This window comes from Myxine glutinosa, chromosome 14 (assembly GCF_964187855.1).
Source record: "Myxine glutinosa chromosome 14, kmMyxGlut1.1, whole genome shotgun sequence".
In the NCBI taxonomy this organism is placed as follows: domain Eukaryota; kingdom Metazoa; phylum Chordata; class Myxini; order Myxiniformes; family Myxinidae; genus Myxine; species Myxine glutinosa.
The window spans coordinates 21,960,721-21,977,230 of record NC_136274.1 but is presented as its reverse complement, the minus strand read 5'-3'; the positions used below and the strand labels follow the sequence as shown (position 1 = coordinate 21,977,230).

The 16,510-nt window shown below is 41.1% G+C and overlaps 1 protein-coding gene and 1 long non-coding RNA gene across 2 annotated transcripts in view; one reads left to right on the top strand and one right to left on the bottom strand.

The window, feature by feature from the left end:
• The window catches only part of CHM (CHM Rab escort protein), a 1,037,168-nt gene that overhangs the window by 607,168 nt on the left and 413,490 nt on the right, over positions 1-16,510 (bottom strand). The gene's annotated exons all lie outside the window — the stretch shown is intronic.
• LOC144888862 (uncharacterized) overlaps positions 1-16,510 on the top strand; it is an 80,216-nt gene that overhangs the window by 4,127 nt on the left and 59,579 nt on the right. Inside the window, exon 2 of the long non-coding RNA XR_013621429.1 lies at positions 12,410-12,520. This is a non-coding gene — a long non-coding RNA (uncharacterized LOC144888862). The remainder of the gene's footprint in view (positions 1-12,409; positions 12,521-16,510) is intronic.

Here is a 16,510-nt window from a genome sequence, read left to right as displayed (position 1 = left end):
AATTACCCTGCACCGGCCGATGACGCAACCGGCGAGCGGTCACGTGTCCGGACTCGCCCGGGCGTGTTGAGTTGAGACTTGCCTTTACCGGGCGAACGCTTGCCTTGCATACCACGCCCCATTGAGAGGCGTTGCTTATCTATTTGCATACCACGCCCCGCCTGAGAGGCGTGGCTTTTGTGTGTTGAGTTTCTGATATACTGTATATTGCCGCCCGTTCGATGGGCTGATTGAGTGCTTTGGAGTTCATTTGAGTGAGCTGGGAATAAATAGCTCAGAGAAACCTAATTCCTGGCGTCGTCCATTTTGTCCGATTTTATCGTGCGAGCACAGCTCCCACACACCAACTGTTGTTGTCGTTTCGTACGCAGCCTGTGGATCTGGTTGTATCGTCTTCTGAGCGTTTACAAATAACAACAACAACAAAACAGGCAAACCTTGTTGCAATGGCGGCTTCGTTGCTCCTTGGTTTTTGCTTCAAAGTGGGCAGCCCTTCCAACTGCGTGGAAACAAACGAGAACCATGGGGCCGTAAAACGCCGACTTGCGGTATTGCGAAACCGCGGAAAGTTTCCCTTCTATGGAGACGAAGCAAATGACACAAAACAAAACACGAACTGCAATCGTCACAACACTACCCGAGGCCTAAAATAACAAATAAACCAGCAGAGTGACAACGAATACAAAATACACTTCAGCCTGGCCTACTATTTGCATCGCCGTTTTAACCGATCCGATTGGATGTCGGCTCCTCGTTTTGACAAACCAGCAAACCGGCCCAACGTCCCTTTCTTTCGTAACATCTCAGTTACCGGTACAATGTCAGGTTCCGTGTGTGCTAGCTGCCCACATAGCATGACACCATGTCGTGAAACAATTCATTCTCTGATCGTGATGTCATTCTCTGATTGCGATCGCTGATTGTGATGACATTCTCTTAATGTGATGATATTCTATTATTGCGATGACATCCTCTGATTGTGATGACATTCTCTTAATGTGATGATATTATATTATTGCGATGACATCCTCTGATTGTGATGACATTCTCTTAATGTGATGATATTCTACTCGTACCCGACTGCAAAGCCGCAATGAGCCGGCGAAGCCAAAGCCTCTTGCCACTATTTTACCCATCACTGTGGCATCAGTAGGTTAGGTAGTTGATAGTAGGTAGGTGTAGTAGGTACCGTCGGTGTAGTAGGTGCAGTAGGTGCAGTAGGTGTAGTAGGTGTAGTAGGTGCCATTTGCATTCTGGATGAGATTAAAATTGATAAAATTTACTTCTTGATTAATTCGGTCAATTCCGTCTCAACTTCGGATATTTCCGGCCGGGAAAAACAATCCCCTACGGCCGCGAGATTTCTAAAAAAGAATTCTTCGTCAATTTTAGAATATTTGACGCCGTTTTCACCCTCCGAAACGCGTAATAAGCTTTGAATTTTTTTTTTTCAAATGCTCGAATCTCATTGGTTCCGGTGTTTGGTGACGATTTTCGTTGAAGATAACGAGGTTGGTCTTAACGTATTTTAATATACAAATTAGAGGTTCATTAGATTGTGAATCAAAGAAAGACAGGTGAAACAAACTCCTATTGAACTTTTTCGCAATTGTTTTATGCAAACTTCCGCATCCGGTCGATGGCGGCCACCATTGAGTGATTTCATTTTAGAAATATTTTTGCAAATGCTCGACTCTCATTGGGTCCGGTGTTTGGTGACGCTTTTCGTTGAAGATAACCAGGCCCGTGCGGGCCGAGGTTGGTCTTAAAGTATTTTAATTATCCATTAGAGGTGCATAAGATTGTGAATCAAACAAAGACGGGTGAAAGAAACTCCTATTGAACGTTTTGCAATTTGTTATGCATACTTCCGCATCCGCAAGATGGCGGCCTCCATTGCGCTTCGGAATTCTAAAGCCAAGGGATACAGCATAATCTGGTTTTCGACATAATACGTACGCGTTTATTGACAACACCGGCTTCGCCGGCTATTATTGCGATGACATCCTCTGATTGCGATGCCATTCTCTTATTGTGATGACATTCTCTTATTGTGATGCCATCCTCTGATTGCGATGACATCCTCTGATTGCAATGACATTCTCTGATTGCAATGACATCCTCTGATTGCAATGACATTCTCCGATCGCGATGCCATTCTCTGACTGTGATGACATTCTCCGATTGCAATGACATTCTCTGATTGCAATGACATTCTCTGATCGCAATGACATTCTCTGATCGCGACGACATTCTCTGATTGCGATGACATTCTCTGATTGCAATGACATTCTCTGATTGCGATGGCATTCTCTGATACGATGGCATTCTCTGATTTCAATGCCATTCTCTGATTGCAATGCCATTCTTTGATTGCAATGCCATTCTCTGAGTGCAATGTCATTCTCTGATTGCGATGACATTCTCTGATACGATGGCATTCTCTGATTTCAATGCCATTCTCTGATTGCAATGCCATTCTTTGATTGTAATTCCATTCTCTGAGTGCAATGCCATTCTCTGATTGCGATGGCATTCTCTGATTGCAATGACATTCTTTGATTGCAATGCCATTCTCTGATTGCAATGCCATTCTCCGATTGTGATGCCATTCTCTGATTGCGATGCCATTCTCTGATTGTGATGCCATTCTCTGATTGCGATGACATTCTCTTATTGCGATGCCATTCTCTTATTGCGATGCCATTCTCTGATTGCGACGCCATTCTGTGATTGTGATGACATTCTCTTAATACGATGGCATTCTCTGATTGCAATGCCATTCTCTGATTGCGATGACATTCTCTGATTGTGATGCCATTCTCTTATTGCGATGACATTCTCTAATTGCAATGCCATTCTCTAATTGCAATGCCATTCTCTGATTGCAATGCCATTCTCTGATTGCGATGACATTCTCTTATTACGATGGAATTCTCTGATTGTGATGTAATTCTCTGATTGTGATGACATTCTCTTTATACGATGACATTCTCTTATTGCAATGCCATTCTCTGATTGCGATGACATTCTCTGATTGCAATGCCATTCTCTGATTGCAATGCCATTCTCTGATTGCAATGCCATTCTCTGATTGCAATGCCATTCTCTGATTGCGATGACATTCTCTTAATACGATGGCATTCTTTGATTGTGATGTCATTCTCTGATTGCGATGACATTATCTGATTGTGATGCCATTCTCCGATTGTGATGCCATTCTCTGATTGTGATGTCATTCTCTGATTGTGATGTTATTCTCTGATTGCAATGGCATTATCTGATTGTGATGACATTCTCTGATTGGAATGGCATTCTCTGATTGTGATGCCATTCTCTGATTGTAATGGCATTCTCTGATTGTGATGACATTCTCTGATTGTGATGACATTCTCTGATTGCAATGCTATTCTCTGATTGTGATGACATTCTGATTGCAATGGCATTCTCTGATTGTGATGACATTCTCTGATTGCAATGCCATTCTCTGATTGTGATGCCATTCTCTGATTGTGATGCCATTATCTGATTGTGATGTCATTCTCTGATTGTGATGGCATTCTCTCATTGCGATAACATTCTCTCATTGTGATGACATTCTCTGATTGCAATGCCATTCTCTGATTGTGATGCCATTCTCTGATTGTGATGTCATTCTCTGATTGTGATGGCATTCTCTGATTGCGATGACATTCTCTGATTGCAATGGCATTCTCTGATTGCGATGACATTCTCTGATTGCAATGTCATTCTCTGATTGTGATGCCATTCTCTGATCGTGATGCCATTCTCTGATTGTGATGTCATTCTCTGATTGTGATGGCATTCTCTCATTGCGATGACATTCTATCATTGCGATGACATTGTCTGATTGTGATGCCATTCTCTGATTGTGATGCCATTCTCTGATTGTGATGTCATTCTCTGATTGTGATTGCATTCTCTGATTGCGATGACATCCTCTGATGGTGATGACATTCTCTGATTGCAATACATTCTCTGATTGCAATACATTCTCCGATTGCGATGACATTCTCTGATTGCAATGCCATTCTCTGATTGCGATGATATTCTCTGATTGCAATGCCATTCTCTGATTGCGATGATATTCTCTTAATACTATGCCATTCTCCGATTGTGATGACATTCTCTGAATGCATTGCCATTCTCTCATTGTCATGCCATTCTCTGATTGTGGTGTCACTCTCTGATTGTGATGTCATTCTCTAATTGCAATGGCATTCTCTGATTGCGATGACATTCTCTGATTGTAATGCCATTCTCTGATTATGATGTCATTCTCTGAGTGCAATCGCATTCTTTGATTGCAATGCCATTCTCTGATTGCGATGACATTCTCTGATTGCAATGCCATTCTCTGAGTGCAATGTCATTCTCTGATACCATGGCATTCTCTGATTTCAATGCCATTCTCTGATTGCAATGCCATTCTTTGATTGCAATGCCATTCTCTGAGTGCAATGTCATTCTCTGATTGTGATGACATTCTCTGATACGATGGCATTCTCTGATTTCAATGCCATTCTCTGATTTCAATGCCATTCTCTGATTGCAATGCCATTCTTTGATTGCAATGCCATTCTCTGAGTGCAATGCCATTCTCTGAGTGCAATGCCATTCTCTGAGTGCAATGCCATTCTCTGATTGCGATGGCATTCTCTGATTGCAATGGCATTCTTTGATTGCAATGCCATTCTCTGAGTGCAATGCCATTCTCTGATACGATGGCATTCTCTGATTTCAATGCCATTCTCTGATTGCGATGACATTATCTGAGTGGAATGCCATTCTCTGATTGCGATGACATTCTCTGAGTGCAATGCCATTCTCTGAGTGCAATGTCATTCTCTGATTGCAATGCCATTCTCTGATACGATGGCATTCTCTGATTTCAATGCCATTCTCTGATTGCGATGACATTCTCTGATTGCAATGCCATTCTCTGATTGCACTGCCATTCTCTGAGTGCAATGTCATTCTCTGATTGCGATGACATCCTCTGATTGCAATGCCATTCTCTGAGTGCAATGCCATTCTCTGATTGTGTTGACATTCTCTGATTGCAATGCCATTCTCTAATTATGATGTCATGCTCTGATTGCAATGCCATTCTCTGATGCGATGGCATTCTCTGATTGCAAAGCAAATGTCTGATTGCAATGCCCTTCTCTGAGTGCAATGCCATTCTCTGATTGCAATGCCATTCTCTGATACGATGCCATTCTCTGAGTGCAATGCCATTCTCTGAGTGCAATGCCATTCTCTGAGTGCAATGCCATTCTCTGAGTGCAATGCCATTCTCTGAGTGCAATGCCATTCTCTGAGTGCAATGCCATTCTCTGAGTGCAATGTCATTCTCTGATTGCGATGACATTCTCTAATATGATGGCATTCTCTGATTACAATGCCATTCTCTAATGTGATGGCATTCTCTGATTGCAATGCCATTCTCTAATGTGATGGCATTCTCTGATTACAATGCCATTCTCTAATGTGATGGCATTCTCTGATTGCAATGCCATTCTCTAATGTGATGGCATTCTCTGATTGCAATGCCATTCTCTGAGTGCGATGCCATTCTCTGAGTGCAATGCAATTCTTTGAGTGGAATGCAAATCTCTGAGTGCAATGAAATTCTCGGAGTGCAATGAAATTCTCTGAGTGCAATGCAATTCTCTGAGTGCAATGTCATTCTCTGAGTCAATGAAATTCTCTGAGTGCAATGCAATTCTCTGAGTGCAATGCAATTCTCTGAGTGCAATGCAATTCTCTGAGTGAAATGTCATTCTCTGAGTGCAATGCAATTCTCTGCGTGCAATGCAATTCTCTGAGTGCAATGCAATTCTCTGAGTGCAATGCAATTCTCTGAGTGCAATGCAATTCTCTGAGTGCAATGCAATTCTCTGAGTGCAATGCAATTCTCGGTGTGCAATGAAATTCTCTGAGTGCAATGAAATTATCTGAGTGCAATGCCATTCTCTGAGTGCAATGCCATTCTCTGAGTGCAATGCCATTCTCTGAGTGCAATGCCATTCTCTGAGTGCAATGCCATTCTCTGAGTGCAATGCCATTCTCTGAGTGTGATGACATTCTCTGAGTGTGATGACATTCTCTGATTGCGATACCATTATCTGAGTGCAATGACATTCTCTGAATGCAATGCCATTCTCTGATTGCGATGCCATTCTCTGAGTGCAATGCAATTCTCTGAGTTCAATCCAATTCTCTGAGTGCAATGCAATTCTCTGAGTGCAATGCAATTCTCTGAGTGCAATGCAATTCTCTGAGTGCAATGAAATTATCCGAATGCAATGCAATTCTCTGAGTGCAATCCAATTCTCTGAGTGCAATGCCATTCTCTGAGTGCAATGCCATTCTCTGAGTGCAATGCCATTCTCTGAGTGTAATGCCATTCTCTGAGTGCAATGCCATTCTCTGAGTGCAATGCCATTATCTGTGTGCAATGCCATTATCTCAGTGCAATGAAATTCTCTGAGTGCAATGCCATTATCTGAGTGCAATGCCATTATCTGAGTGCAATGACATTCTCTGAGTGCAATGCCATTCTCTGAGTGCAATACCATTCTCTGAGTGCAATACCATTCTCTGAGTGCAATACCATTCTCTGAGTGCAATACCATTCTCTGAGTGCAATACCATTCTCTGAGTGCAATACCATTCTCTGAGTGCAATACCATTCTCTGAGTGCAATACCATTCTCTGAGTGCAACACCATTCTCTGAGTGCAACACCATTCTCTGAGTGCAATGCCATTCTCTCATTGCGATGACATTCACTGAGTGCAATGGCATTCTCCAGTTGAGGTGTCATCCTCTGATTGTGATGACATTTCCTGATTGAGATGCCACATTCTGATTGTGATGACATTTCCTGATTGAGATGCCACATTCTGATTGTGATGACATTTCCTGATTGAGATGCCACATTCTGATTGTGATGACATTTCCTCATTGAGATGCCACATTCTGACTGTGATGACATTTCCTGTTTGAGATGCCACATTCTGACTGTGATGACATTTCCTGTTTGAGATGCCACATTCTGATTGTGATGACATTTCCTGATTAAGATGCCACATTCTGATTGTGATGACATTTCCTGATTGAGATGCCACATTCTGATTGTGATGACATTTCCTGATCGAAATGCCACATTCTGATTGTGATGACATTTCCTGATTGAGATGCCACATTCTGATTGTGTTGACATTTCCTGATCGAAATGCCACATTCTGATTGTGATGACATTTCCTGATCGAAATGCCACATTCTGATTGTGATGACATTTCCTGATTGAGATGCCACATTCTGATTGTGATGACATTCCCTGATCGAAATGCCACATTCTGATTGTGATGACATTTCCTGATTGAGATGCCACATTCTGATTGTGATGACATTTCCTGATTGAGATGCCACATTCTGATTGTGATGACATTTCCTGATCGAAATGCCACATGCTTATTGTGATGACATTTCCTGATTGAGATGCCACATTCTGATTGTGATGACATTTCCTGATTGAGATGCCACATTCTGATTGTGATTACATTCTCAGTGGTTAGGCCTGCTCATGATGATTCTAAGTAAATAACTAATCGGTTATGAATAGCCGCTCTACCGTTACCTTGTCAGTTATAAGAAAGGCTGCGTAGTTTCAAAGCAAGGGTGAGAATTCATCTTCAGAAGCCACTTGGTTGATGCAACGTGGACTCTTTAAACGCAAATAAAGATCGATTTTGTAACCGAGTTTATCAATTATCAGGACAGTGAGTAACGAAAGGCAGGAAAAGACTACCAATGGGTTTATCGAGAGGCTTTCACAGCGAGGTAAAAGGACATGTTTGAAGTGATGGACCATCCTGTCGTGAATGTTATCCACATAGACGGGCGGGGAACATTGAAAGCCGCTAAATGCTCATCGAGGGATCGGAACAATATGACGAAGATGGAACTGTCAGCAAACAGATGTGATCGATTTCTCATTTAGACTGAAAGTCCGTTTAAGTGTAGAAAGCAAATCGCTAGGGATTGGGGACACCAGGACAAGTAAGTCCATATACAGTGCCCTCCATAAATAAGAACAATAGCACTTTTTATGTTGAGTTCCCCCATTTTAGGTAAGCATAAGCATTGGAACAGATTAAGTTTAAGTAAAATAAAGTCGTACAATAGTTAGTATTTGGTTACATATCCCTTGAGCACAATAACTGCATCGAGCCTGTGACCCAGTGACATCACCAAACTCTTGGTATCTTCCTTTGAGATGCTTTGCCAAAGTCTTTACTACAGCAATTTTAAGTTGTTGTTTGTTTTGGGGGTTTCTGACTTTACTATCTTCTTCAGCAAGTGAAATGCTCCATTTGATTTAAATCAGGAGATTGACTTGGCCAGTCGAAAACCTTCCACTATTTCACTTCCACCATGATGAACTCCTTGATTGCATTGGTGTGTTTTGAGTCATTGCCTTCCTGCATGGTGAAGCGCTGCCTAATGAGTTTGGAGGCATTTTCTTGTACATAGGCAGACAAAATGTTTCTGTACACTTCCAAATTCATTCTGCTGCTGCCATTATTAGTTACATCATCAATAAAGATGAGTGAGCCAGTTCCACAGGCAGCCATGCAAGCCCAAGACATGACACTACCTCCACCATGCTTTACAGATGAGGTAGTATGCTTTGGATCATATGCAGTTCCTTCATTTTTCCACACTTTCCCTCTTTCCATCACTTTGGTAAAGGTTTATCTTAGTCTCATCTATCCATAAAACATTGTTCCAGAACTCACTAGATAACTTCTGTACTCCCCAGCAAATTCTAATCTGGCCTTTTATTTTTGGTGCTGATAAAAGGTTTGCATTATGCGGTGTAGGCTTTGTAATACTGGTGTCAAAAAGTTTTCTGTGAATAGTTCGTGAAACTTTAACTCCTGCACTCTGGAGGTTGTTGATATCACTGACAGTTGTTTTAGGGTTTTATTCATAAGCTCTGATGATTTTTATGCCTCCACCGACAAAGTCGCCGGAGGCATTATGTTTTAAGGTTGTCCGTCCGTCCTCCGTCCGTACGGGCTAAACCTCGTTTTTCGCAGCAAACACATATTCGATTGAGGCAAAACTTTCAGGGTAGGAGTGACACCTATGCAGAATGTTTTTATGATACTTGTGACGTCATAGGTCACGTGGTATGGCAGCCATCTTGGATTAAAAGCAAATAATTAAAAAATATTTATCGGAACCCGCTGAATGGAAAAATTTGAAACTTGGCACATTGTCAAGCACTCCCAATGGGGAACAAAAGCATGATAATGATGACATCATAGGTGAAGTGGTATTCCAGCCAAAAATGTTTTAATCGAATTCGTTATATTACTATAATTCACCAAATGTCTGTCCGTCTGTCTGTCTGTCCGTCCGTTTGAAGGTACCGCAAAAACAGCTGAACCGATCGCAACGATATTTTGGGTGGGTAATCCTGGGATCTCCTGGAGTAAAATAGGGAATATTGTTTTTCCAATTTCAGCTTTGGCCTCCAGAATTTTCAGGTTTGGACTTCCGCATAACGTTATTTTCCCGGGTGCCGCACAAACGGCTCCACCGATCGCTGCACAGCTGCACCGATCGGACTTGGTGACCTCGGACAAAGACCTTTTAGAAGGACATGGGTTGAATCCCTGCTTGAGAGAATGCCAACCCCTCCCCGCCATCACGGTCGTCTCTCCAACCCACAATCCCATGAGATATGTGGAAAGGACGACCCAAAACCAATTATCTTCTTTTTGATTCGTATATAAACATCATTAAAAGTAAATAATGACCTCGGCCAAAGTTCAAACGACGTGAGTTTAATCTCTACATGAGAGAATTCCACATAGCTATTTGGGCAGCGTATATGCTAACAGATCGCTGTCTCCATCGATCTTGCCAAGGCCATAACACCTATCGGCTCAAAATCATTTTAACTGTTGACTTGGTAGTTTTTACAATGAAGAAAACATTAACAATGTTGTTGATCGTTTATTTTGTGATTAATTTGTGATTGGAGATATGTTGTTTGGAATGAGAAAAGAGATATCGAGTTCAAGTAAACGACGACATGCCGTGATGGTTTCTGCCTTCTAAACGTGAACTTCGCGGATCGCCATATGCAGATTTGCCATGGACCCATGATCGATGTGTCTATACGTGAACGTACCCATTTGTTTGCGAACGGTTACGTTTTTCATGGAAGTCCTTCACGAACTTGATGTCCATGTCTGACGTGCAACTGAGGGTGTTACAGGAATGTGTAATTTATTGGTTTCATGCTTTAGTATTTGCCGTATCTGCATTGCCTGTTTGCTTCTGGCCTCCCACCCGTGCGTAGCACAGGCATCTCACAAGTCCTAAAAATCTGAAATTGCCTGCACATGATCTATGACCCATTTGTATTGAAATATTAAATTTATGACATCACAGGTCACATGGTTTGGCAGCCATATTGGATTGAAGGAAAACATTAAATAATTATGTCTCTGAAACCGCTCACCCTATCGATGCGAAATTTTACAGCACTGTTGCATATAGTTTGAAAATGATGATGTCATAGGTCACGTGGTTTGGCAGCCATCTTGGATAGAAAAACAAACCTTATCTGATCAACATGAAACTTCACAAACGTGATCCCCTACCCATACATATAGTCAGGTTCACTATGTTTTTTCGTTCAAATTTTTTGGAGATTAGCAAAACTATACATTTTTGGAATATTCAGAGCATGAGGAATCCAAAAATTAATGTTGGCATTTGCGTAGACACCTTTGCGAAAATTACACTCAGGACAGTGATGAAGATCTGTAAGAGCATATTCCTGAACGGTATAGAACTAGTAGATCCTGTGTATAGGACTTATAGTTCAATCTGATATTAACAAGGCTGCTTTCTTGCTTTATAAATCCATACCTATAACTTCAAAGGACTTGCAATATCATTTATTGTGTAATACAGTTATATCACAAATATAAAGGCTATGGTTTTCAATTACCTTTGTTTGTTGCTTTTCTATAATCCTGAGCACTATTTCGAGGCCTTTATTGGATTCCTTGACCCAGAAAACATAGGATTAGCATATTTAATTAAGTTTCTAGGTTGACTCGAAGCCGAGATAGCGCAAAATATGTATTTTATGGCGGCCATTTTGAAAATCCAAAATGGCGGCCATGCAGGTGTCTGTGCAAATGCCAACATTGATTTTCGGATTCTCCATGCTCTGATGATTCCAAAAATGTACAGGTTTGCTAATCTCCCAAAATCTGGAACGAAATTATATTTTTAACATAGTGAACCAGACTAATATGCAGAGTGATGGCATCTACCCCTTGTGGGACGATGTGGAGGCATATTGGCGACACAGTCGCATTGTTCTCGTTCTGTCATCAGTTGTTTCCCTGGCCGACCCTTCCATTGTCTATTGCTCAGTACACTAGTGGTTTCTTTCTTTTTCAAGATATTCCAAATTGTTGTATTTGCGATGTCCAGTTTTTGTGCTGTGGTTATAATTGAATTTTTCTGTTCTTTCAGCTTCCAAATTGCTTGCTTTTCTTTCCTCAAAAGTTCTCTGGTCTTCGTGTTGGTTTGTGCCTACTGGCTCCAAAGGCAGACTCCCAAGGCGAAACCAAAGGCTAGAACCAAGACTGACTAGATATTCACAGCTCTTACATGTGAACAATCAATGCAACAAAAAACACCCGAGCAGCAAGAAACACCTGCCAGCCATTTGTTCCAATACCTACAGTATGCTTACCTAAAGTGGGGGGACTGATTACATAAAAAGTGCTGTTATTCTACAATGGTAAAACATATATACATATAGATACCAATGAATAAAAGCTGCCTTTCTGTATTCTTGCCTGATGTTCATCTTTTTATCTCAAATCCAATTTTCTTGAGTAAATAGCAATAATAACAACTTTGACTTCACTGTTCCAATACTTATGGAGGGCACTGCAGGTGATAAATCCAACGGTATAAAGTGTTCTTAGAGTTCTATATGTGCCACTGTCCAGTGGGATACGTGAGTCAGGATGTTCGTGAGGCCGCCACAGCATCGTGTCCCTTGGAGGATGTTTGCCCGGTACACCATTGGATAATTTTTGTAGGAAATGCAGGCCACCAAAACTTGTACGTCATGGAAAAGTGATTACTCTTTCATTTGCAGGATATTAATACCATGAGAGAAGCTTTACATCTTTTGACACCAATAGAGTGTGGTTATGTGAAATACCTTCATGGGTGTAAAATGCACCATCATTGTTATCGTCGTTTTCATAACAGTACATGTACAATCATTATAGTTAATAACAAACCTAATAAATTACTCTTGGATGCAGGTACCATGGACAATTGCCAGGCTGTCTATGTTGGAATTGCTGTCGGGACAGCGATGTTCACAGCATTATTTATCGGAGCCTTCGCCCTCGCGTACTACAGCAAGAAAAAATGTAACACACTGTCTGATTGTGGTAACTCTGTCTGGTTATTATAGCATTGTATGATTGTGATAAATCGTCCGGTTGTGATGAAATTCTCTGATTGTGATGACATTGTGTGCTGATAAAATGAATTCGGGTTTTAATTTTTTTTAAACCTCTTAATTATCTTGACATGTGATTGTAATAATAATAACAATAATGTTTTTATATAATGGTTTTCATGGGGAGATGTCTGAAAATGCTTTGCAGGAAATTATTAAAGAGAAAAAGAGAATAAGGTATCAAATAAAATATATAATAAAGTAGAGAAAAACAAAAGTTTACAAGAAACAAAACATCAGTAGTTACTTGGCACGCACAGCAATAAGACCTTGGCAAACTAGCACAACAAACCCAAAACAAGAGAGGACATTAATATGACATTCCCTGATTGAATGGCACATTCTGAGTGTGATGACATTCCCTGATTGAATGGCACATTCTGAGTGTGATGGCATTCCCTGATTGTGATGGCACATTCTGAGTGTAATGGCATTCCCTGATTGTGATGGCACATTCTGAGTGCAATGGCATTCCCTGATTGTGATGGCACATTATGAGTGTGATGACATTCCCTGATTGAATGACACATTCTGAGTGTGATGACATTCCTTGATTGTGATGGCACATTATGAGTGTGATGGCATTCCCGGATTGTGATGGCACATCATGATTGTGATGACATTCCCTGATTGTGATGGCACATTATGATTGCGATGACATCCCCTGATTGAATGTCACATTCTGATTGTGAATACATTTCCTGATTGAATGGCACATTATGGGTGTGATGGCATTCCCTGATTGTGATGGCACATTATGAGTGTGATGACATTCCCTGATTGTGATGGCACATTATGAGTGTGATGACATTCCCTGATTGAATGTCACATTCTGATTGTGAATACATTTCCTGATTGAATGGCACATTATGAATGTGATGGCATTACCTGATTGAATGGCACATTCTAATTGTGATGACATCCCCTGATTGAATGTCACATTCTGATTGTGAATACATTTCCTGATTGAATGGCACATTATGAGTGTGATGGCATTCCCTAATTGTGATGGCACATTCTGAGTGTGATGACATTACCTGATTGTGATGGCACATTCTAAGTGCAATGGCATTCCCTGATTGTGATGGCACATTATGAGTGTGATGACATTCCCTGATTGAATGACACATTCTGAGTGTGATGACATTCCCTGATTGTGATGGCACATTATGAGTGTGATGGCATTCCCGGATTGTGGTGGCACATTATGATTGTGATGACATTCCCTGATTGTGATGGCACATTATGATTGTGATGACATCCCCTGATTGAATGTCACATTCTGATTGTGAATACATTTCCTGATTGAATGGCACATTTATGAGTTGATGGCATTCCCCTGATTGTGATGGCATATTCTGAGTGTGATGACATTCCCTGATTGAATGGCACATTATGAGTGTGATGACATTCCCTGATTGTGATGGCACATTCTGAGTGTGATGACATTCCCTGATTGAATGGCACATTCTGAGTGTGATGACATTCCCTGATTGAATGGCACATTATGAGTGTGATGACATTCCCTGATTGAATGGCACATTGAGTGTGATGACATCCCCTGATTGAATGTCACATTCTGATTGTGAATACATTTCCTGATTGAATGGTACATTATGAGTGTGATGGCATTCCCGGATTGTGATGGCAAATTATGATTGTGATGACATTCCCTGATTGTGATGGCACACTATGATTGTGATGACATCCCCTGATTGAATGTCACATTCTGATTGTGAATACATTTCCTGATTGAATGGCACATTATGAGTGTGATGGCATTCCCTGATTGTGATGGCACATTATGAGTGTGATGACATTCCCTGATTGAATGGCACATTCTGATTGTGATGATTCTCTCTGATTGTGATGACATTCCCTGATTGAATGGCACATTATGAGTGTGATGACATTCCCTGATTGAATGACACATTCTGAGTGTGATGACATTCCCTGATTGTGATGGCACATTATGAGTGTGATGACATTCCCGGATTGTGATGGCACATTATGAGTGTGATGACATTACCTGATTGAATGGCACATTATGAGTGTGATGACATTCCCTGATTGAATGGCACATTCTAATTGTGATGACATCCCCTGATTGAATGTCACATTCTGATTGTGAATACATTTCCTGTTTGAATGGCACATTATGAGTGTGATGGCATTCCCTGATTGTGATGGCACATTCTGAGTGTGATGACATTCCCTGATTGTGATGGCACATTCTGAGTGTAATGGCATTCCCTGATTGTGATGGCACATTATGAGTGTGATGACATTCCCTGATTGAATGACACATTCTGAGTGTGATGACATTCCCTGATTGTGATGGCACATTACGAGTGTGATGGCATTCCCGGAGTGTGATGGCACATTATGATTGTGATGACATTCCCTGATTGTGATGGCACATTATGATTGCAATGACATCCCCTGATTGAATGTCACATTCTGATTGTGAATACATTTCCTGATTGAATGGCACATTATGAGTGTGATGGCATTCCCTGATTGTGATGGCATATTCTGAGTGTGATGACATTCCCTGATTGAATGGCACATTCTGAGTGTGATGACATTCCCTGATTGAATGGCACATTATGAGTGTGATGACATTACCTGATTGAATGGCACATTCTAATTGTGATGACATCCCCTGATTGAATGTCACATTCTGATTGTGAATACATTTCCTGATTGAATGGCACATTATGAGTGTGATGGCATTCCCGGATTGTGATGGCACATTATGATTGTGATGACATTCCCTGATTGTGATGGCACATTATGAGTGTGATGACATTCCCTGATTGAATGGCATATTCTGATTGTGATGACATTCCCTGATTGAATGGCACATTCTGATTGTGATGACATTCCCCTGATTGAATGGCACATTCTTATTGTGATGACATTCCCCTGATTGAATGGCACATTCTGATTGTGATGACATTCCCTGATTGAATGGCACATTCTGATTGTGATGACATTCCCCTGATTGAATGGCACATTCTTATTGTGATGACATTCCCTGATTGAATGGCACATTCTGATTGTGATGACATTCCCTGATTGAATGGCACATTCTTATTGTGATGACATTCCCCTGATTGAATGGCATATTCTGATTGTGATGACATTCCCTGATTGAATGGCACATTCTGATTGTGATGACATTCCCCTGATTGAATGGCACATTCTTATTGTGATGACATTCCCTGATTGAATGGCACATTCTGATTGTGATGACATTCCCTGATTGAATGGCACATTCTGATTGTGATGACATTCCCTGATTGAATGGCACATTCTGATTGTGATGACATTCCCTGATTGAATGACACATTCTGATTGTGAATACATTTCCTGATCGAATGGCACATTCTGATTGTGATGACATTCCCTGATTGAATGTCACATGATTGTGATGACATCGCCTGATTGAATGGCACATTCTGATTGTGATGACATTTCCTGATTCAGATGTCACATTCTGATTGTGATGATTCTCTCTGATTGTGATGACGTTTTCTGATTGATATGGTGCCACATTATGATTGTGATGACATTCCCTGATTGTGATGGCACTTTCTGACCATGCTAAAATCAGATTGTGATATCGTCTCCCTAAAATGGCATCCGATTGTGATGACATTCTGATGACAGGGAGTTGCCATGTCATAGTTGCCAGACAGGGAGGACTTTACGGTGACCAGTCAAACCCCTCGGTTAGTCGGCTTGACGACTGGCCTGGCCTGCCTGTTATTACCGGAGAGTCCAATGATTCGTTCTAATCAAAGTCCTTGACCATGGATTTATAGCAGCAAAATCACCTGCTGTGAACAGAACGATTTCTGGTATAATATGACATAATTTGACGGGAAGGACA